This window comes from Bos taurus, chromosome X (assembly GCF_002263795.3).
Source record: "Bos taurus isolate L1 Dominette 01449 registration number 42190680 breed Hereford chromosome X, ARS-UCD2.0, whole genome shotgun sequence".
Lineage (NCBI taxonomy): Eukaryota > Metazoa > Chordata > Mammalia > Artiodactyla > Bovidae > Bos > Bos taurus.
The window spans coordinates 114432303-114455539 of NC_037357.1; the positions used below are offsets into that span (position 1 = coordinate 114432303).

At 38.9% G+C, this 23237-nt stretch overlaps 1 protein-coding gene across 1 annotated transcript in view; it reads right to left on the minus strand.

Annotated features, from left to right (window-relative positions):
- The window catches only part of IL1RAPL1 (interleukin 1 receptor accessory protein like 1), a 702239-nt gene that overhangs the window by 674640 nt on the left and 4362 nt on the right, over positions 1-23237 (minus strand). The window lies entirely within an intron of this gene.

A 23237-nucleotide genomic window follows, 5' to 3' on the forward strand; every position in this document is an offset into this window, starting at 1 on the left:
TCGTCTAAAGGTCCGTCTAGTCAAGGCTATGGTTTTTACAGTGATCATGTATGGATGTGAAAATTGGACTGTGAAGAAGGCTGAGTGCCGAAGAATTGATGCTTTTGAACTGTGGTGTTGGAGAAGACTCTTTTTTGTTTGTTTGTTATTTTATTCTTTTATTTTTTTTTTAATTTTATTTTTTAACTTTACAATCTTGAGAGTCCCTTGGACTGCAAGGAGATCCAACCAGTCCATTCTAAAGGAGATCAGTCCTAGGTGTTCTTTGGAAGGACTGATGCTAAAGCTGAAACTCCAATACTTGGGCCACCTCATGCGAAGAGTTGACTCATTGGAAAAGACTCTGATGCTGGAAGGGATTGGGGGCAGGAGGAGAAGGGGATGAGAGAAGATGAGATGGCTGGGTGGCATCACCGACTCGATGGACATGAGTTTGGGTGAACTCCGGGAGTTCGTGATGGACAGGGAGGCCTGGCATGCTGCAGTTCATGGGGTCACAAAGAGCAGGACACGACTGAGCGACTGAACTGAACTGAACTGAATATTTTATAAGGAGGTATTAATATAGACCTGTATTCAATCACTTTCAATCTATTACATGCTGGGTGCCATGTCAGGCTCTGGGTGTTCTCTATCAAGAGACTCTATATTCTTATGATTTTATAAAGCACTTTGTTGTCCCTGAATTTGGATGGGGTATAAGTCCCTTAAAAAGATCACTATCTGAATATCAATTGCCAAACAATGTGGATAATGAAGAACTGGATGCACATTGAACCATAAGGTTCCCAGTCCTTTCCCCCTAGAAATTCTGATTAAACAGGTGTGTGGTAGGATCCAGGAATTTATTTTTAAATTAGCCCCTCTGGTGATTATTAAAATCGAATTATTTATCAGATCATAACCTGAGAAACAGTGGGTAGTAGTTATCATTTTTTTTTTTTTTTTGGTCACAATTTCCTTAAAAGACCAGAGAAACATCCTGAGTGATTTAAGTTGACATGTATTTTTTCTAAGTTTAAAGAAGTTTATTTGTTAATAGGAGGGAGAAATAGTAGATATTATAAATATCAAATAGGATAACTGGAATAAATTATGGCATCATTTGATGAAAGAAAATATTCTTTTTCATAAGGACTGCTGTGGTGGTTCATTGGTTAAGACTTTGTCTTCCAATGCAGGGGTTGTGGGTTCAATCCCTTGCAGCCAAAAAAACAAAACAAAAAAGAAGCAATATTGTAACAAATTCAATATGGCTTTTAAAAATGGTCCGTAATAAAAAAGGAAAACTCCTTTGGGGAGGCAATCATGTATATCAAATATATTAAAAAGACAAAAAAATTTACCCTTGGGTTTTATCAAATGCATCTTCAAAATACGATAGTTTTACATGCTTCATGCTAAGTCTTTTCAGTCCTGTCCAACGCTTTGTGATCCTATGGGCTATAGCTGCAAGGCCCCTCTGACCAACGGATTTCCTAGGCACAAATACTGGAGTGGTTGCCATTTCCTCCTTCAGGAGATCTTCCCAACCCAGGGATCGAAACCACATCTCTTACATCTCCTGCATTGGCAGGTGGGTTCTTTACCACTAGCGCTACCTGGGAAGCCCATGACAGTTCTGCAAAACATTCCAATTACATCTAATTTGTATCACTAATGGGGTTTCCCTGGTGGCTCAGATGGTAAAGAATCTGCCTACAATTTTGGAGATCTGGGTTCTATCCCTGGAAGATCTCCTGGAGAATGGAATGGCAACCCACTCCAGTATTCTTGTCTGGAAAATTCCATGGACAGAGGAGCTTGGCAGGCTACAGGCCATGGGGTTGCAAAGAGTCAGACGTGACTGAGTGACTAACAGACTAACACTTTCATTTTTATTTTTGTATCACTACTATATGTTGTGTATATGTTGTATACTAGATAGCATATTCAAAAGCAGAGACATTACTTTGCCAACAAAGGTTCGTCTAGTCAAGGCTATGGTTTTTCCTGTGGTCATGTATGGATGTGAGAGTTGGACTGTGAAGAAGGCTGAGAGCCGAAGAATTGATGTTTTTGAACTGTGGTGTTGGAGAAGACTCTTGAGAGTCCCTTGGACTGCAAGGAGATCCAACCAGTCCATTCTGAAGGAGACCAGCCCTGGGATTTCTTTGGAAGGAATGATGCTAAAGCTGAAACTCCAGTACTTTGGCCACCTCATGTGAAGAGTGGACTCATTGGAAAAGATTCTGATGCTGGGAGGAATTGGGGGCAAGAGGAGAAGGGGATGACAGAGGATGAGATGGCTGGATGACATCACTGACTTGATGGACGTGAGTCTGGGTGAACTCCAGGAGTTGGTGATGGACAGGGAGGCCTGGCGTGCTGCAATTCATGGGGTCACAAAGAGTCGGACATGACTGAGCGACTGATCTGATCTGATCTGATATGCATATTATCATATACTATATGTTGGCTGCTCTGAATTAAGAGTATATGAACTTGGATTAAGCTTCAAACTTATCAGCAATACTGTAAGACAGGCAGGAGAAGATCTCTGAGCTTAAGTGGCCTTGATTTTTTCAAACTAATATTTCCTACTATGCCCTTGTTTGGCACCTAAGTCCATGTTGCATCCAATACATCATAATGCAATTTCCCTCTATAAAGTGAAAGAGGTGCTACTGTGAATTATCAGGCAATTTTATGCAAGAATACATATGGAACGTGATGTTCTGGAGATGAATTCCCTTCAAAATAACTTTGTGGCACATCCCTTGGCAATTCTTTGTGTAACCCCAGAAATTTGGATTTATTTGTATTTCATTTAGAAGAGTGCAGACTTTGAGGGTAAGCTTGTACACCAAGTAGGCTAGGTTGGCTTGTTAGCTAATTTTAAGGCATCCTAATCTTTTCCTTCTTAAAAACCAGGGCACAAGCAATTACTGTGTGAAAAACTCTTTTCTAGAATAGACTTCCAGCCTAGTCTAGGAAGAACTGTCTTGCTTAATTCACTACTGTGCTCTCAATAGCTAGTCCAATAGCTGGTATAGAGTAGGCACTTCATAATCTACTAGAAAATTCATTCAATTCAGAATGAATACAGTATCAAAAATTCTTATCCAAATCAATCATATCAACTTCAGTGCAACCTATTTGAGAGCTTTGTCAGTAACAGAAATACTATTCCTGTTTTATGTACGTTATTGACTAGTTTGCCATTAGTGGATTGGTTTACAATGTCAAGACGAGAAAGACAGCCTAGCTCTCAATACTAGGACAGATCGATTGAAAATTTGTTGCTAGATTATTGTAATCATTCTTCAAATATAATGCCATCAGAATGAATGAAATAATAATTGTGTATAAACTTACTTATTTGAGGCAAAGAAAGGAAAGTCTCCTTGGAATATTAAGAAAATAAGTAAATTATAAAATCTTTTAAAAAACTTTATTGAGGGGTAATTAACGAATATAACTGTACACATTTAAAGTGAACTATGTGATGGTTTGATACATACATATACTGTGGAATGACTACCAACATTAAAATAATACATCCATCACCTAATTATAATTTTTAAATGAATGTTTATAAGCATCAGTGATTACACAGAGGAACCAGTTTGATTTCCAGTATTTCTAAATAACAGCTTTGTGGTCTAATATCCTTTACACATCTACCTTACAGGACTCTAGGCAAAATATAACTATATAATATAAACATATTATAGGAAAAAGCCAATAATGATTTGATTTCACCATTTCAAAACAAAGGCTAAGAGCCTCATGTGGCTATTCAAATTAAATAACATTTAAAATTCAGGTCTACATGTGTGTATACCAGTGGCGGATTCATTTTGATATTTGGCAAAACTAATACAATTATGTAAAGTTTAAAAATAAAATAAAATTTAAAAAAAATAAAAAATAAAATTCAGGTCTATGGCTGCACTAGGACTGTGGAGTGACCTTGTGAATGGAAACCACATGCTAGGCACTGCATCTGGGGCTTGACAAACCCTGAAACTACCATACAAGTTCAAGGTTGCATAGCTTAAATTTACTTTACACGAAAGAATAAACTATCTTACTGAAGTCAGCCTTCTATAATATGAACTATAGCTAATGATGTGATATTGATTTAAAGTGATGTTTTCATTTCTTTTCCTTTTTTTCTTTTTGGCCTTTAGGGCAATACAAAACATTTTCCTGAAACCACTGGACCATATTGCAAATGTTACTCATTTACTCTATAAGCCTGACTCTTTTATACAACTATCTTTTATATCATTCATAGGAGAAAATGGGGATCTGTAACTGTGAGATATAGAGCAATCAGTTGAGTCTTTATTCAATTAATTTTTAAGTTTTCATTTTATAACATTAGATTCTATATCATGAAGCAGTTACTAAATGGAGACCCTCCTGAAAGCCAGAAATGCTACTGTAAAACCTGCAGAAATTGAGGCCATGGTAACTGATGACAAAGGTCTTACTGATTCTTCACCTAAGCTTTAGAGATGATAACTACATGAAATGTGTGTGTTTGCTAATTAGAGTAAGCTAGTTGTCTATTCCTTTCCTGGAGAATGAGAAGTTTTCCTGGAACCGGAACTAGAAGTATTTATGAGAACAAGGATTTGTCCAGCCAGTGCTTCTTCAGGAATGTTGATGAGGTAATTCATAATTGGTTCTGAGTGATTCTGGACAGATGGAGAGTACTGAAGGCATGATGCATATGCATATGTTGGGGGTAGGTATGGTAGTATTCAGAGTATTAATACTGCTTAATTGTTTCAGAAATGATAAGAAGGAAGGCTGCACAAATAAAAAAAATAGAAGTTTGCTCAAGAACATTAATTACTAGCACTATTTACACAATAGCTAGGACATGGAAGCAATCTAGATGTCCATAGGCAGATGAATGGGTAAAGAAGTTGTGGTACATACACAATGGAATATTACTCTGCTATAAAGAGGAATGCGTTTGAGTCAGTTCTAATGAGGTGGATGAACCTAAAGCCTATTATACAGAGTCCAGTAAGTCAGAAAGAGAAAGACAAAAACCATATATTAGTGCATATATATGGAATCTAGATTGGAGAAGGAAATGGCAACCCACTCCAGTGTTCTTGCCTGGAGAATCCCATGGACGGAGAAGCCTGGTAGGCTGCAGTCCATGGGGTCGCACAGAGTCTGACACGACTGAAGCGACTTAGTAGTAGTAGTAATGGAATCTAGAAAGATGGTACCAATGATCCTATGTGCAGGGCAGCAAAGGAGACACAGACTTAAAGAACAGACTTTTGGATTTAGTGAGAGAAGGAGAGGATGGGATGATGTGAGAGAATAGCATCGAAACATGTACATTACCATATGTAAAATGGATGACCAGTGTGAGTTCAATGCATGAAGCACGGCACCCAAAGCCAGTGTTCTGTGACAATGTGGAGGGGATAGTGTGGAAAGGGAGGCAGGAGGGGGTTCAGGATGGAGGAGACATATGTATAGCTACAGCCAATTCATGTTGATGTATGGCAAAAACCATCACAATATTGTAAAGGAAAAACAATTATCCTCCAATTAAAATAAATAAATAAAAATTTTAAAAAGAATATTCATTATTCATTTAACAAACATTGACAGAATGTTTACCACATGTAAGGCACAAAATTGGGGATTTCCTGGTGGCTCAGATGGTAAAGAATCTGCCTGCAATGCAACAGACACGGGTTCGATCCCTGGTTCAGGAAGATCCCCTGGAAAAAGGGCATGGTTACCCACTCCGGTATTCTTGCCTGGAGAATCCCATGGACAGAGGAGCCTGATGGGCTACAGTCCATGGGGTCACAAAGAGTCAGACACGACTGAGCGACTAACACTTTCACAGTTTCACATATACGTGAAGGGATGCTTCTTCACTGTGCCAAAATCGGCTACTAATTTCCCCTCAATATCTGTTTCCCCTTCTTCCTCAGTGTAGCAGATACTTTTGGTGCTCCACTCAGAATTGCTTCAGCAGCTGTTGTACCCGTACCTCAGCCGCTGTGAGTGTTGACTGGACAAAGCTCACACCTGTATCCTTTTCTAGAGACTCACCGTAGCATGACAAGAGCCATCTGGATAGGGATGACTGCAAAGTCCTGGCCCTGCCCCTTTGCTTCAAGGAAGGATAAATTATGTGGTGCAGTTTATGTTTCACAGCTCCCTGTGGGATCAGGATGAGTCTAGACTTTTGAAAACTCTTCTTTTCCTGGCTTTTCCCCTTGTAGGTTTAATGCTGAGTATACACCTCAGTAGACCATTTGCCCAAGAATCCCTGTCTTGGGCTTTTGTTTTTTAGGGAAATAATTTAAGATCCCCAGTAATAGACTTCTATATTGTTAGGAGGCCTACGGGTACTACTAATAAAACTACATATCCCAGCCACCACTACCATTCGATGTATTAATAATTATGTGAACGAGTTCTAGCCAATGAGATGTAAGGAGAAGTTAAGCAGATAACCTCTGTGTCTTGTTCTTAAAAGCAGAAAGAGCCATATTCTTTGTTCCTTTCATTACATACTGCTGCTTATAATAACATGGAGATGATGGATAGAGCTTCATCTTGGAAAACAAAGATGAGGACCATACCCCAGGGAGGACAGAGTGGAGATCGTAAACAAACCTGAGGCCTAGACAGTAGACATCATGTAAGCTCCAAACTGCCTATATCTGGAATTTTGATTCTGGAACCTTTGAGCAGAAAGTTCCTCATACTTAAACTACTGTTACTTCTAAATTCTTGTTATATACAAATAGCCTGTTCCCAAACCTGACAACTGATCAAAACATTTTTCTTTGCTCAGATCTCAGTGCTCATATATACATAACCGGAGATGCAAAGATGAACAAGATGTTAAATTTCTGCCCTTATGGAGCTAATGGTCTAAAAAAGAAACTGGAACAACCCAGAGGGATGGTACGGGGAGGGAGGAGGGAGGAGGGTTCAGGATGGGGAACACATGTATACCTGTGGTGGATTCGTGTTGATATTTGGCAAAACCAATACAATATTGTAAAGTTAAATAAAATAAAATAAAAAATTAAAAAAAAAGAGATCTGAACGAAGTATGGATTTTAATTTTTTAAAAAACTAGTAAGTAGACTCACACAGAACCTAGAAAGGACCCCAAATCTCTTTATTCAAGTGATGTGTCAGGGAGCAATGGTAGAGAACTCTATTTAATACTTCCCTACTAATACTAATAAGTCTCTTCAGTTGTGCCCAACTCTGTGCGACCCCATAGATGGCAGCCCACCAGACTCCCCCATCCCTGGGATTCTCCAGGCAAGAACACTGGAGTGGGTTGCCATTTCCTTCTCCAAAGCATGAAAGTGAAAAGTGAAAGTGAAGTTGCTCAGTTGTGTCCGACTCTTCATGACTCCATGGACTGCAGCCTACCAGGCTCCTCCATCCATTGGGATTTTCCAGGCAAGAGTACTGGAGTGGGGTGCCATTGCCTTCTCCAAAGATTTCCCTAGAATAATGGTTTAACACTTGATAAATTTTATTTATCAAGACCCTCAGATTTTGCAGTGAAAAAGTTTAGGTTTATACTGGAAAACTAGTATGATGTAGCTCTTGTTTTTTTTTTTTTTCCTTTTATTTGTTTCCCATAGCAACATCCAGTAAAGCACTATCTGTGATGAACCATTTTTTCCTTGTTATTCCTATCATTCACACTCTAACCGTAGTCCCCATAACTCCACGACCCAATTATTGCAAAAGCTCTGTGCCTGTTTTCCACATTCCCATTTCTGTAAACATTCATATACCTGCTGCAACATAATTCTGGAAAAAACTGGTTTATCTTTCTAATCCTTGCTTTATACTTATCTGCCATTTAGGTCTTAGCATCCGTTTCACCCATCTTTACAAGTCTTCTCTTTCATCATAACTCCAAAACTCCATTTTCCAAAAAAACTGATCTAATCACTCTGTTACAAATAGACTATGTTTTTCTTTTTGCCTTTGTGTATAACAACAGAAGTTTCTACTCTTGGCTTAACTATATGCAGGTTGCAAACCATTTTCTAGACCAGAGATCAGCAAACATTAGCCTGCAGGCTAAATACTTCCATCACTTTGGAAAGTGTTTTTGAGCATAGCCACACTCATTCACTTATGTATTGTCTGTGACTCTTTCCTGCTGCAACAGCAGAGCAGAATATCTGCAACAGAGACTATATTGTCTGTAAATGCTAAAATGTATACCATTTGGCCCCTTACAGAAAATAGTTTGCCAACCCTTGTTCTAGGTCATTGTTTAATTTTTCTTACATTAGTCTTTTTTTTTTAATTTATCGGAGTATAGTTGTTTTACAATGTTGTGTTAGTTTCCACTGTACAGCAAAATGAATCAACTATTCATATACATATATCCCCTCTTTTTTGGATTTTCTTTCCATTTAGGTCACCACAGAGCATTGTGTAGAGTTCCCTGTGCTATCCAGTTGGTCCTCATTAGTTATCTATTTTATACATAATATCAATAGTGTATATACATCAATCCCAATCTCCCAATTTATTCTACCCACCCCCTTTCACCCTTGGTGTCCATATATTTGTTCTCTACATCTGTGCTGTCATGAGACCTTTCTGACAAGGAAAATTTTCTCCATTATACTTCCCCTAGCCATGTGTTTATTTTTCAAAGTCCTGCTCAAATTACAAGCTCTTCATGAGCCCTTCTATGAACAGTCTCTTTATTGTCTTCTCTACAGTCATTAGGTTATTGTTACTTTTTTCAATAGCCCACAATTCCATACTGGTTTGATACTTTTTGCAGAAAATTTATAAGTCTCTCTCTCTTCCCTGAACCTGACACCATTGATTTGAAATAGTTCTCAAAACTTTCTCTAAGGCTTGGAAAGATAAGACAACACTTTTCTTAATCCAGTGACCTAAGAAACTACCCCAACATCACTTGAGCAGAATTTATTTCATCTTCTTAGTATTAAAAAAATGGCTGTGGTGTGCATTTATTTTCAGGATGCTTTAAAAAATCCATAAACTGACTAGGCAATTGACACAGCTTTAGGCTTTTACTTGCAACAACTGGATTTGTTGTTTCTGAAAAGAAAGCACTCAGACAACAATCTGGCTTATCATTGCCCTATTGAAATATAGTTTGATCCTTTAGAAAACATCTTCATGTCTCAGGCATGGAAATAAGGGTAAACTTCAGTATTGGATCTAGGTTGATTTACCAGCTCAGCATGATCTCCAAGTATTATTAGAATTATAAAACTGAAAATTCTCTTTGAGGCCTATGATGGCAAGAAACATAGGTTCCCAACAAAAGATGACAGAAAGAATAACTGATGTGCAGCTCTGCAATTTCAGTTTATCATCCATAAAAGACACTACATCCAGACTTGAAAACTTATTTTAAAGACTTTCAATAGTATATGGATTGTTTAAAGGGCTACCTTATGTAGGACTTAACTGTATTTTTTATAACCTATAAATTGTAGGTGATATTCTCAAGGGTATACTGTGGCTTCAATCAAAAGAGATAGTTTAACAATTAGGAGACCAAAAAGTGAAACTACTTCAGGTCCTTGAGACACATATGCATCTGATCATTAAGATCTCTGGGTAGGATACAAAACATTTATATGCACTTTGATTGCTCTAGAACAAATGAAGACTCCTTGCGGCATTAATGTTGAAGACTTTCTAAAATGATGCCAACATTATTTATCCTTTGATCCCAAGTGACTTGATTTTTAAGCAACAATCACATAAAACAGTAATACATACTAAAATTATATACTATCATACAGATTAACATGAATGATAAGTTATTTCTACTAAAAGCCATTCTTTGTTGGTCTTTTCAGTCAGTTCAGTCGCTCAGTCGTGTCAGACTCTTTGCGACCCCATGAATCGCAGCACGCCAGGCCTCCCTGTCCATCACCAACTCCCGGAGTTAACTCAAACTCACGTCCATCGAGTCAGTGATGGCATCCAGCCATCTCATCCTCTGTCGTCCCCTTCTCCTGCCCCCAATCCCTCCCAGCATCAGAGTCTTTTCCAATGAGTCAACTCTTCGCATGAGGTGGCCAAAGTACTGGAGTTTCAGCTTTAGCATCATTCCTTCCAAAGAAATCCCAGGGCTGATCTCTTTCAGAATGGACTGGTTGGACCTCCTTGTTGGTCTTTTAGGCCTAATTTATTAGTACTGTTTACTTCCACCTGGTAACAGTGAAGGTCTATTACAGGGAGAGAATAAAACTGGAATACCAAAAGCAGTCCATAACTGGTGTTAGTTTCAGAGAAGATGTCATAAGAAACATAATTGTTTTACGTTTTTCATGGAAAATGATAGGAATCAGTGAATGGTGTAATTCTGGCTATGACAGTGTTTTCTACAAGGCATTCTAAGAACACTAGCTCCAATCACGAAGTATTTTATTCAGTAACTATTTTGTGGGTACATTCTCAGTGACAAACACTATCTCACATTGATTCTGAGGGGAAATCATATGAGTGATAGTAAGTTTGGCATGCTATGCATACTCTATCTTCCATAAAAGGTTGCTTAAAGGGTCTTGGAGGAAAATCCTAAGATACTTAGCTGTGAAGTTATATGAGGCATACACTAGGACTAGCTGAGCAAAGGGGTGTCTAAGAATTTGGTGTACTGTCTTCCAGCATCCTGACTTGAAAGTAGAGAGACATTAGTCTTAAATATATTGGTTTGGCCCAAAAGCTCATTCAGGGTTAGGTAGAAATGCAAGACATTTTTCACTTTCATGAAGACCTTTATTGAAAAATGTACCCCAAAGAAAGGAACTTTTTGGCAAACCCAAATGTTGTGGGTGTGGCCTCTGTTAAATGGAACAGCTACATAATTAAATACATAAAAGGTGCACAGCATTTTAAGGAATCTTACTACTTTTTTGGTAAAGTTTAAGTTAAAAAGAAGCTGCTGGGCCCCTTAACATTGCATGGAAAACAGAGGATGGACTCAAGAACCACAGAGAACCAGTCCCACTAACAGAACTGGGCCCTAACCAAAATACTACTGATGTGTGCCCAGCTGGATTTCAGAATGGCTATAGGACAGCAACTGCTCTGTACCTTCCACCCATTTTATTTTTTAATTTTTTTAAAGTTTATTTATTTTAATTGGAGGCTAATTACTTTACAGTATTGTGGTAGTTGCCATACATTGACATGAATCAGCCACAGGTGTACGTGTGTCCCCCCATCCCAAACCCCCTCCCACCTCCCTCCCCACCTTCCACCCATTTTAAATAGGATTATTTAGTTTAGTTACCTTATTCCTGTCTGACCACAGAATGTTGGGTGTATAAGGGTTAGATAGCAAGTCTTTCGAGTTCACAGACCTCAGGAAGAGCAAGTCCTGAACAGCTGTACTTAAGGAATTAGGCAGGAAGAACCTCATTCACACATAAGTAATGAGATTCAGTGAAAAAGCTGGCTTAAAACTCAACATTCAAAAAACTCATGGCATCAGTTTTTAAGATCATGGCATCCAGTCCCATCACTTCATGCATGGCAATTAGAAGGGGAAATAATGGAAATAGTGACAGACTTTATTTTCTTGGGCTCCAAAATCACTGCAGATGGTGATTGCAGCCATGAAATTAAAAGACATTTGCTTCTTGGAAGAAAAGTTATGACAAACCTAGACAGCATATTAAAAAACAGAGATCACTTTAATGACAAAGGTCCATCTAGTCAAAGCTATGGGTTTTCCAGTAGTCATGTATGGATGTGAGAGTTGGACCATAAAGAAAGCTGAACGCCAAAGAACTGATGCTTTTGATCTGTGGTGTTGGAGAAGAATCTTGAGAGTCCCTTGGACTGAAAGGAGATCCAATCAATCCTAAAGGAAATCAACCCTGTATTCATTGGAAGGACTGATGCTGAAGCTGAAGCTTTAATACTTTGGTCACCTGAAATGAAGAACTGACTCATTGGGAAAGACCCTGATGCTGGGAAAGATTGAAGGTGGGAGAGAAGGGGATGACAGAGGATGAGATGGTTGGATGGCATCACTGACTCGATGGACATGAGTTTGAGCAAGCTCCTGGAGATGGTGAAGGACAAGGAAGCCTACCATGTTGCAGTCCTTGGGGTTGCAAAGAATTGGACATGAATGAGTGACTGAACAAGACAAGAATGAGATCCTGGACTTCTAGCCTTATCTTGAGGTCATAATAAGATTCCAGGGCTCTTAGAAATAAGTTGAGTATATTTTGTATGTGTTAGGGCATGGATTACTAGAGGCTAACGGGCAGACTCTGCTGTACTGTTATTTTGGTGGTCCGACCAAAAAACCACATCTTGTGCAACTCAACCTCTTGTAAAGTTTTCTTCCCTATGAGCTCTAGACTCGACTAATTGGATATATTAGTAAGCATGATACAAATAGATGCTTGATAAGTCTCCATACTTTCTGAGTTGCCCTATAAAATGCCTGGTTATCTTGCTGGAGAGACAGCTGGAGAGACCACATGGAGGCCCTGAGGATTACGGACAGAGCAAATCCTGTATCCAGTTGATTCCAGCCTCAAGTGACTATGGTCAAAATCAGCAGATGACCCACCCAGTCAAGTTCAGCTCACATTGCAGAATCATATGTAAATTAAATAATTGCTCTTTTTAACCCCTTGGTTTAGAAGTGTTTTCCCCACATAATAGATAACTGAATCAATTGTCTTTGGAGCAGTGTGATAAAAGTAGAAAGACAATGAACACATACTGGATCTTCTGTAAGAAATAGCTCTATATTCTTCAGATAGCAGTGAAAAAAATGGGATTTCAGATGAAGGAACAAAAAGTAAAAGAGTAAGGTAAATTTATACTTTAATCTGCAAACAGCAGGCAGGATGGTGAGAACATAGCACAAAGTATCCACAGAGACAAACACCAAAGATGAGTCTAGAAGGAAAAGTTGTAGCTGGGTTATAAAGGGACATGTATGTCAAACAAAGCCTTCAGACTTCATATTGGGTATCAGGGCCCATTAAGAACTTTTAGGTAGAGAAATTTAATAAGATCTCTGTTGTGGACATGTAATTCCACAGCAGTGAGGAATGGTAACATGAACAGGAAAAATCTGGAGGCAGAGAAACCATTCAAGAGGACAGTGCACTCACAGTGTCTTCATTTAAGAGGACAGAGTAGAAATCAGCATGAACAACAAAGAATAAACCCAAAAGACATTTCTAAGGGTAGATCAGACAGATCTTGATAGCAATTAAGACAAGGTAAAGAATGATAAGTGATAATTTTCTAGATAGTGTTGCTGGAATAACAGTGATTCTATGCATTAAAAAAAGGAAACATCTGAGGAGGAGACAGCTTTGTTGAAGTAAGTATCAAAATACATTTTGGTACATGTTGACGTCAATGTGTCTTTTGGGAAAACAGAAAGAGGAGACTGTTAGGAAACTGAAAATATACTTCTAGTGCTGGTGAAAATGTTTGGAATTATTTTTTGAGTCATTAAATACTTATTAAGTGAAGCTACTGGAATAATAAGAACAGGGAGCAATGATTAATAAGCTGACTGCATAAAAGAATCATCATGACCCAGCAATCCCACTGCTGGGCATACACACTGAGGAAACCAGAACTGAAAGAGACACGTGTACACCAATGTTCATTGCAGTACTGTTTACAATAGCCAGGGCATGGAAGCAACCTACATGCCCATCGGCAGACAAATGGATAAGAAAGCTGTGATACATATACACAATGGAATATTACTCAGCTATTAAGAAGAATGCATTTGAATAAGAATGCATTTGAATCAGTTCTAATGAGGTGGATGAAACTGGAGCCTATTATACAGAGTGAAGTAAGTAAGAAAGAAAAACACCAATACAGTTTACTGACACATATATATGGAATTTAGAAAGATGGCAGTGATGACCCTATATGCGAGACAACAAAAGAGACACAGATGTAAAGAACAGACTTTTGGATTCTGTGGGAGAAGGCAAGGGTGGTATGATTTGAGAGAATAGCATTGAAACATGTATATTATCATATGTGACATAGATTGACAGTTCAGGCTTGATGCATGAGACAGGGTGCTCAGGGCTGGTGCGCTGGGATGACCCTGAGGGATGGGATGGGGAAGGAGGTGGGAGGGGGGTTCAGGATGGGGAACATATATACACCGGTGGAGGATTCATGTCAATGTATGGCAAAACTACCATAATATTGCAAAGTAATTAGCCTCCAATTAAAATAAATAAATTAGTTAAAAAAAGGATCATCTGGCATCTGTATTTAATAGATCTGACATGGTACATAGTCACCAATAGTTTTTTTTTTTTTTTTAATTTTATTGGATTATCAGTTCAGTTCAGTTCAGTTCAATGGCTCAGTCATGTCTGACTCTTTGTGACCCATGGACTGCAGCATGCCAGGCCTCCCTGACCACAAACTCCCAGAGTTTTTTCAAACTCATGTTCATTGAGTCGGTGATACCGTCCAACCATCTCAACCTCTGTCATCCCCTTCTCCTCTTGCCCTCAATCTTTCCCAGCATCAGGGTCTTTTCAAATGAGTCAGCTCTTTGCATCAGGTGGCCAAAGTATTGGAGTTTCAGCTTCAACATCAGTCCTTCCAATGAATACCCAGGACTGATTTCCTTTAGGATGGACTGGTTGGATCTCCTTGCAGTCCAAGTCTTCTCCAACACCACAGTTCAAAAGCATCAATTCTTCGGCGCTCAGCTTTCTTTATAATCCAACTGTCACACACCACCCTTATGACAGAAAGTGAAGAACTAAAGAGCCTCTTGATGAAAGTGAAAGAGGAGAGTGAAAAAGTTGGAGTGAAAAATATTAAAGCTCAACATTCAGAAAACTAAGACCATGGCATCTGGTCCCATCACTTAATGGCAAATAGATGGGGAAACAGTGGCTGACTTTATTTTTCTGGGCTCCAAAATCACTGCAGATGGTGATTGCAGCCATGAAATTAAAAGACGCTTACTCCTTGGAAGAAAGTTATGACCAACTTAGACAGCATATTAAAAAGCAGAGACATTACTTTGTCAACAAAGATCTGTCTAGTCAAGGGTATGGTTTTTCCAGTGGTCATGTATGGATGTGAGAGTTGGACTATAAAGAAAGCTGAGCACCGAAGAATTGATGCTTTTGAACTGTGGTGTTGGAGAAGACTCTTGAGAGTCCCTTGGACTGCAAAGAGATCCAACCAGTCCATCCTGGGGGAGATCAGTCCTGGTTGTTGATTGGAAGGACTGATGTTGAACCTGAAACTCCAATACTTTGGCCACCTGATGCGAAGAGCTGACTCACTGGAAAAGACCCTGATGCTGGGAAAGATTGAGGGCAGGAGGAGAAGGGGACAACAGAGGATAAGATGGTTGGCATCACCGACTCAACGGCCATGGGTTTGGGTGGATTCCGGGAGTTGGTGATGGACAGGGAGGCCTGGCGTGCTGTGGTTCATGGGGTCGCAAAGAGTCAGACATGACTGAGTGACTGAACTGAAACTGAAACTGACTCATATCATACATGACCACTGGAAAAACCATAGCCTTGTCTAGATGGACCTTTGTTGGCAAAATAATGTCTCTGCTTTTGAATATGTTGTCTAAGTTGGTCATAACTTTCTTCCAAGGAGTAATTGTCTTTTAATTTCATGGCTGCAGTCACCATCTGCAGTGCTTTTGGAGCCCCCCAAAAATTATGCCACTGTTTCCACTGTTTCCCCATCTATTTGCTATGAAGTGATGGGACCGGATGCCATGGTCTTAGTTCTCTGAATGTTGAGCTTTAAGCCAACTTTTTCACTCTCCTCTTTCACTTTCATCAGCTCTAGCATCAGTCCTTCTAATGCGTAATCATGGTTGATTTTCTTTAGGATTAGTTGGTTTGATCTCCTTGCTGTCCGAGGGATTCTCAATAGTCTTCTCCAACACCACAGCACAGGGACCAAAGCGGTCCTGCCAATATTATCTGGATGGTTAACTGAAGCACTGTGGTCATGTTATGTCTCAAGTCCTGAGGTCCCTAGTCAATCTTTCTTACCACCTTTCACACAACCTGCTATGTTTCTTTGCTGGGTTATATCTGCCTTTTCAATTTTAAGGGGGAGGACTGTGAGGAATGCAGCTGCTTTATCTTGACAGAACCCCATTCTATTTTAAACTGTGACACAGTATCTATAATAATTTATTGCACACTTATTTTCTCTCATGCAAATGATTTGAAGGTAAAAAATGTTTCTTTTGGAGTCTTTGTAATTCTAGCATTAGCATATCACCTGGTGATCAGTTGAGGTTTCTGAAATGGATGACTGAGTAAATGGATTTAACTGAGTACCTTTTGATAGATGAGAAAGAAGAATTAGTCTCTAAAGAGAAAATCAAGACTTGGACAAAGGAACTAGATACTAGATAAAATACATTATATATATGTAATTTTGAAAAGTACACTTTTAGAAAGAAATTAACACAGAAAAATCAATCATCCTTCTGTCTGATTCACTTTGCTTTACAGCAGAAACTAACACAGCAGTGTAAAGCAGCCTTACTCCAATAAAAAAATCAATCATACTTCTAACAATGCTAACAATGTACATGTTAAAAATGAAATTCAAAGGCACTATCATTTAGAAATACACCAAAGAAAATGAAACACTTATGTATAAATTTCACAAAATGTGTACAGGATTGTATCATGAAAAATACAAAGTGCTAATGAAGAAGAAATCCTAAATAAATGCAGAGACCTACTACACTCATAGATTGTGGGTTCCAACATAAAGACAACAATTTTCCTCAAATTGAGCTATATAGGTTTAATTCCATTCCTATCAATATTATTCCAGTATGTTTTTTTTTTTTTTGTAGACATACATAAGCTTATGCTAAATTTTATCTGGAGAGGAACAGGCCTTACAACAGCTAAAAGCATCTTGAAAAGAAAGGTATCTAGTCCTACTATACAGCTATAGGCACACTAACCAAGACAGAGTGGTACTAGCCAAGGAACAGGCACATAGATCAAAGGTATATAATACTGAATTGAGATACTGGTTGTTGTTGTTCAGTTCCTAAGTCATGTCCAACTCTTTGCAACTCCATGGACTGTAGTACACCAGGCTCTTCTGTCCTCCACTATCTCTGGAAGTTTGCTTAAATTCATATCCATTGAGCCAGTTATGCTATCTAACCATCTCATCTTCTGCTGCCCACACAAATCCACCCAACTGATTTTGTATAAACGTGCAAAAGCAATTCCATGGAGGAAGCTAGACGTTTTCAACAAATAATGCTGGAGCAACTGGACATCTATTCAAAAAGCTACACCTTGACCAAAATAAACATTATACCGTATATAAATATTAATTCAAGATGGAGCAGAGAGTAAAATTTAAAGCTACAAAACTAGTGGTAAAAGCTCCAATAATTTTAAAAAGAAAAGTTTAAGGATATAGACTATGGAAAGAGTGCCTATATTTCGTACCAAAAGCACAATACATAAAAGGAAAAAAATAAAAATTTTGCCCTGCAAAAAAGCCTGTTAAGAGGATGAAAAGACAAACTACAGATCGACAGAAAATATTTGCAAGCCACATATCCAAAAGAGGATTACTACTTAGAATATATAAAGAATTCTCAAAAATAAATGACCCAATCAAAAAATGGGCCAAAGAACTAAATAGACATTTCTCCAAAGAAGACATACAGATGGCTAACAAACACATGAAAAGATGCTCAACATCACTCATTATCAGAGAAATGCAAATCAAAACCACTATGAGGTACCATTTCACGCCAGTCAGAATGGCTGGGATCCAAAAGTCTACAAGCAATAAATGCTGGAGAGGGTGTGGAGAAAAGGGAACCCTCTTACACTGTTGGTGTGAATGCAAACTAGTACAGCCACTATGGAGAACAGTGTGGAGATTCCTTAAAAAACTGGAAATAGAACTGCCTTATGATCCAGCAATCCCACTGCTGGGTATACACACTGAGGAAACCAGAAGGGAAAGAGACACATGTACCCCAATGTTCATCGCAGCACTGTTTATAATAGCCAGGTCATGGAAGCAACCTAGATGTCCATCAGCAGATGAATGGATAAGAAAGCAGTGGTCCATATACACAATGGAGTATTACTCAGTCATTAAAAAGAATACATTTGAATCAGTTCTAATGAGGTGGATGAAACTGGAGCCTATTATACACAGTGAAGTAAGCCAGAAAGAAAAACACCAATACAGTATACTAACACATATATATAGAATTTAGAAAGATGGTAACAATAACCCTGTATACGAGACAGCAAAAGAGACACTGATGTATAGAACAGTCTTTTGGACTCTGTGGGAGCGGGAGAGGGTGGGATGATTTGGGAGAATGGCATTGAAATATGTATAATATCATATATGAAACGACTCCCCAGTCCAGGTTCGATGCACGATACTGGATGCTTGGGACTGGAGCACTGGGACGACCCAGAGGGATGGTATGGGGAGGGAGGAGGGAGGAGGGTTCAGGATGGGGAACACATGTATACCTGTGGCAGATTCATTTTGATATATGGCAAAACAAATACAATATTGTAAAGTTAAATAAAATTAAAAAAAAAAAAACTAAATGGTTAGAACACAAATAATTCAGTTATAAAATGGACAAAAGACATAAACAGATATTTCACTGATGAGCACAGATGTGGCAAATCAGCACACAAAATCCCACCATTAGCCATTAGGGAGATGAAAATTAAAATCACAAGATATCAAGATATACTGATGGTTACAATGAAATATAGTGACAATACCAAATGCTGCAAGCATGTGGATAAACCAGATCACTTGCATATTGCTGGTGGGAATGTAATAAAATAGTACAGCTACTCTGGAAAATAATATAGCAGTTTCTTATATGACAGGGATTCCCTGATAGCTCAGTTGGCAAAGAATCTGCCAGCAATGCAGGAGACCCTGAGTTGGGAAGATCCTCTGGAGAAGGGACAGGCTACACACTCCAGTATTCTCAGGCTTCCCTTGTGGCTCAGCTGGTAAAGAATCCACCTGCAATGTGGGAGACCTGGGTTCGATCCCTGGGTTGGGAAGATCCCCTGGAGAACAGAAAGGCTATGCACTCCAGTATTCTGGCCTGGAGAATTCCATGGACTATACAGTCCATGGGGTTGCAAAGAGTCGGACATGACTGAGTGACTTTCAATTTTTATATGACTAAACATGAAACTATCATACAACTCAAGTTCACTCTAGAGCATCTATTGCAGATAAATGAAAACATATATTCACTAAAAATGTACATGGGTATTCACAGAAGATTTATTTCAATAGCCAAAAAAGGAAACAACAGAGATGTCCTTCAATGAGTGAATAAACACTGGGGTAATGTCCATATCATGTAACATTACTTAACAATAAACAAGAACAGACTACGTTGAACAACCTGGATGAATTTCAAAGGAATTATGTCGACTGAAAAACCCAATTCCAAAAGGTGACATCCTCTATGATTCCATTTATAAAACATTCTTGAATTACAAAAAGTAGACATGGAGAACAGATTAGTGTTTGCCAGGGATTTGGGACTGGGGTAGGGAAGTAAATATGGACAACAGAAGGGATCCTGGAGGTGATGACATTGTTCTGTATCTTGAATGTAGCATTATCAATATTCTGATTATGATTTTGTACTATAGTTTTGCAAACTGTCACTGCTGATGGAAACTGGCTAAAGGATTCATGGGACCTCCCTATACTATAATATCTTGCAAATGAATATGAATCTACAAAATAAAATTTTAGTCGAAAAATAGAGTGACAAACAACTTAGTCTGTTAAAATTCAGGGGGCATTAAATTGCTTACATGAGCACCAGCCAGATATGCATATGAAACTGTTAAAAGAGTATAACTCAGAAGAGGCATATTTAAAAACTGGGAGTCAACAGGATAAGAAAAAATGTTTTTCTTTTAAAAAGTAAACTTATTCTTTAAATGGCAACAAAAGAAAAAGGAAAGAAATTATTACACATCTCTCCTCCACTCACTTTTCCATGTAAAAATAAACATTCAAGGAGGAGAAAATTGAGTAAAGAGACAGGTACTACAGAACAAAGAATGATGTGGTATTATTCTATCCAAAATGGCTACTTACAGAAAGGAGTAGGAAAGTTCTTATTCATTCTACTGAGAGTAATTTTAAGTGTTTGCATTTTTAACATCATTTAATTGTACATATTTAGGTGTAATGGAAGGAGAAGGCAATGGCACCCCACTCCAGTACTCTTGCCTGGAAAATCCCATGGATGGAGAACCCTGGTAGGCTGCAGTCCATGGGGTTGCTAAGAGTCGGACACGACTGAGCGACTTCACTTTCACTTTTCACTTGCACGCACTGGAGAAGGAAATGGCAACCCACTCCAGTGTTCTTGCCTGGATAATCCCAGGGACGGGGGAGCCTGGTGGGCTGCCGTCTATGGGGTCGCACAGAGTCGGACACGACTGAAGCGACTTAGCAGCAGCAGCAGGTGTAATGGAGAAGGAAATGGCAACCCACTCCAGTATTCTTGCCTGGAGAATCCCATGGACTGAGGAGCCTGGCAGGCTACAGTCCATGGGGTCGCAAGGTTCGGCCAAGACCACCATTTAGGTATAAATGCTGTACATGAAAACACTTGTTAAACCATTTCATTGATAAGTTAATAACACAGAGCACCTATCAAAAAGACTAGAGCCTAGCAGTAGCAGCTAACATTTTCAAACTTCTGAAACTCTTTGTAAGTGAATTATTTAAAACCTAATGGTGACAACTTTGTGGCCTGAGAGCTAACAATGTGTCAAAGTCAGTGATTCAACTAACAGCCCTGGGCTCCCTTTACATCAACAGCAAGTCATTCTACTTAAACTGCTGTTTATAATGATTTTGAGTGCTGCTTTCCAAATTGGAAAAGGGAGTCAGATGAACACTAGCTTCAAATCAATTGGAACACTTGAATTCCAGGGACAAAAGCATCTTTTCCTGCAGTTCATTGCTTCCTCTAGAATCCCACTTGACGCATATAAAACTTAAAGGTGTTTGTCTTTTACTTCACCTTCCATTAAAATGTAGACACATGAACATATGACAAATGTCATGGTTTCAAAATTTTGTGACCTTCATTCATTATTGCAACTACAAATTCAGAGACATTTTAGTGCAATTTCTCAGAGCATTGGACCAATATGTATACTTAAATACATCAAAGAATTGCAACTTCAGTGCTTTAGAAATTCAGGTTACTAATCTGAACACATCACTATTTTCCCATCAATAATAAATAGTAGAATGGAATGTTAGACTATGAACATTCAGTTCAATTCTAATCTCAGATAAAGGAGGACATAAATTGGTCTATCTTAAAGAATCACCTCTACACATGCATAAACAATCAGAAATCATGTTTTTTTTATAGAAATGCAGATGCGAAATTAAATCAAATTATTATTAGTCAAGTAGGAATAGCCAGTCGGAGAAGGCAGTGGCACCCCACTCCAGTACTCCTGCCTGGAAAATCCCATGGATGGAGAACCCTGGTAGGCTGCAGTCCATGGGGTCGCTAAGAGTCAGAAACAACTGAGCGACTTCACTTTCATTTTTCACTTTCATGCATTGGAGAAGGAAATAGCAACCCACTCCAGTGTTCTTGCCTGGAGAATCCCAGGGACGGGGGAGCCTGGTGGGCTGCCGTCTATGGGGTCGCACAGAGCCGGGCATGACTGAAGCGACTTAGCAGCAGCAGCAGCAGGAATAGCCAGTACAAACAGTACTCTCCAACTATATTGTTTTTCAGTCACTCAGTCATGCCCGACTCTTTGTGACCCCACGGACTGCAGCACAGCAGGCTTCCCTGTCTTTAACTTTCTTCTGAGTTGGTGATGCCATCCAACCATCTCATTCTCTGTTGCCCCCCTCTCCTCTTGCCCTCAATCTTTCCCAGCATCAGGGTCTGTTCCAATGGGTCGGCTCTTTGCCAACACAGTATGGCAATTAATTATCATTGTACCTAAAAAAACTACTTCTATTAATAATTAAGTTGAAACATAAAAGGGTTGGATTCCCTTTTTTAAGGGAAAGAACAAAAGCTGACAAAGGAATAATGCCTTTGTTATTTTATTAATATAATTCATTCGACATTTTTCCCAAGCAGAACTTTATTTGCATTCACTTTTATTTTCCAAACTTAACTCTAACTTATATGTTGACAGTGTTTAAAAGATAAAATTATATTTAACCTTCATGTGGCTTTCCCCATTTTGACAACCTAATATACCTGCAGCCATGACTCTTCATAAAGGTAATTCTTTTAGGTTGACAGTGAATGGGAGACACAATCCTTATGGCTAGAGGAATAATAGCTGCCAATGAGAATTTCAGAAGTGAAAGTCGAATTTTGAATTGAAAAAGATACTAGATGATTCTGAGAGTTTCTCCAAATTGAGAATCAACTGCTTTAGATTTGGCTTTCTCTTAGTAAGTTGAAATAGGGACACAAAGGAATCGATTTAAAGCCTCTTTCTATATGCTTATACCCTGCTATGCCAACGTTCTTATAGTCTAATGACATCTGCAAGCATTCATGCAGGGTGTGATTCAGAGTCCATGTGGGGCTAATGCTTAAACTAAGATTTTTCACTGCTAATATGATACATGGCTACTGTCTCAATGCATTATCATTAAGCAAAGCACATACGTCTCTTCCCAAAGCAGACAAAGATATGTAGATGTGTGATCAGTTTCTTTGTGGAGTAAGGGCATGGGGAGACCCAAAATATTTTTGTATTAACTCAGCACTTTTATGGCTTCCCATGTCTGCTAGAGACCAGGATATGTGGGTTTGATCTCTGGGCTGGGAAGATCCCCTGGAGAAGGAAATGACAACCCACTCCAGTATTCTTGCCTGGAGAATCCCATGGACAGAGGAGCCTGGTGGGCTACAGTCCATGGGGTCACAAAGAGTCAGACACGACTGAGCGCATAGGCGCACACACACAGCACTTTTAGTTAACAAAATGATCTGGAACATAGTCTCTGTACTTCTAACAAGGCAAGGCTGCTTTCCTCTTTCTGTGCACATACATGTTTCTTAAATCATCTTTGCAGATGTGTGTGAACCAGAGGTATCTGTGCACTATCTGTGAAGGGCAATAACAGAATGT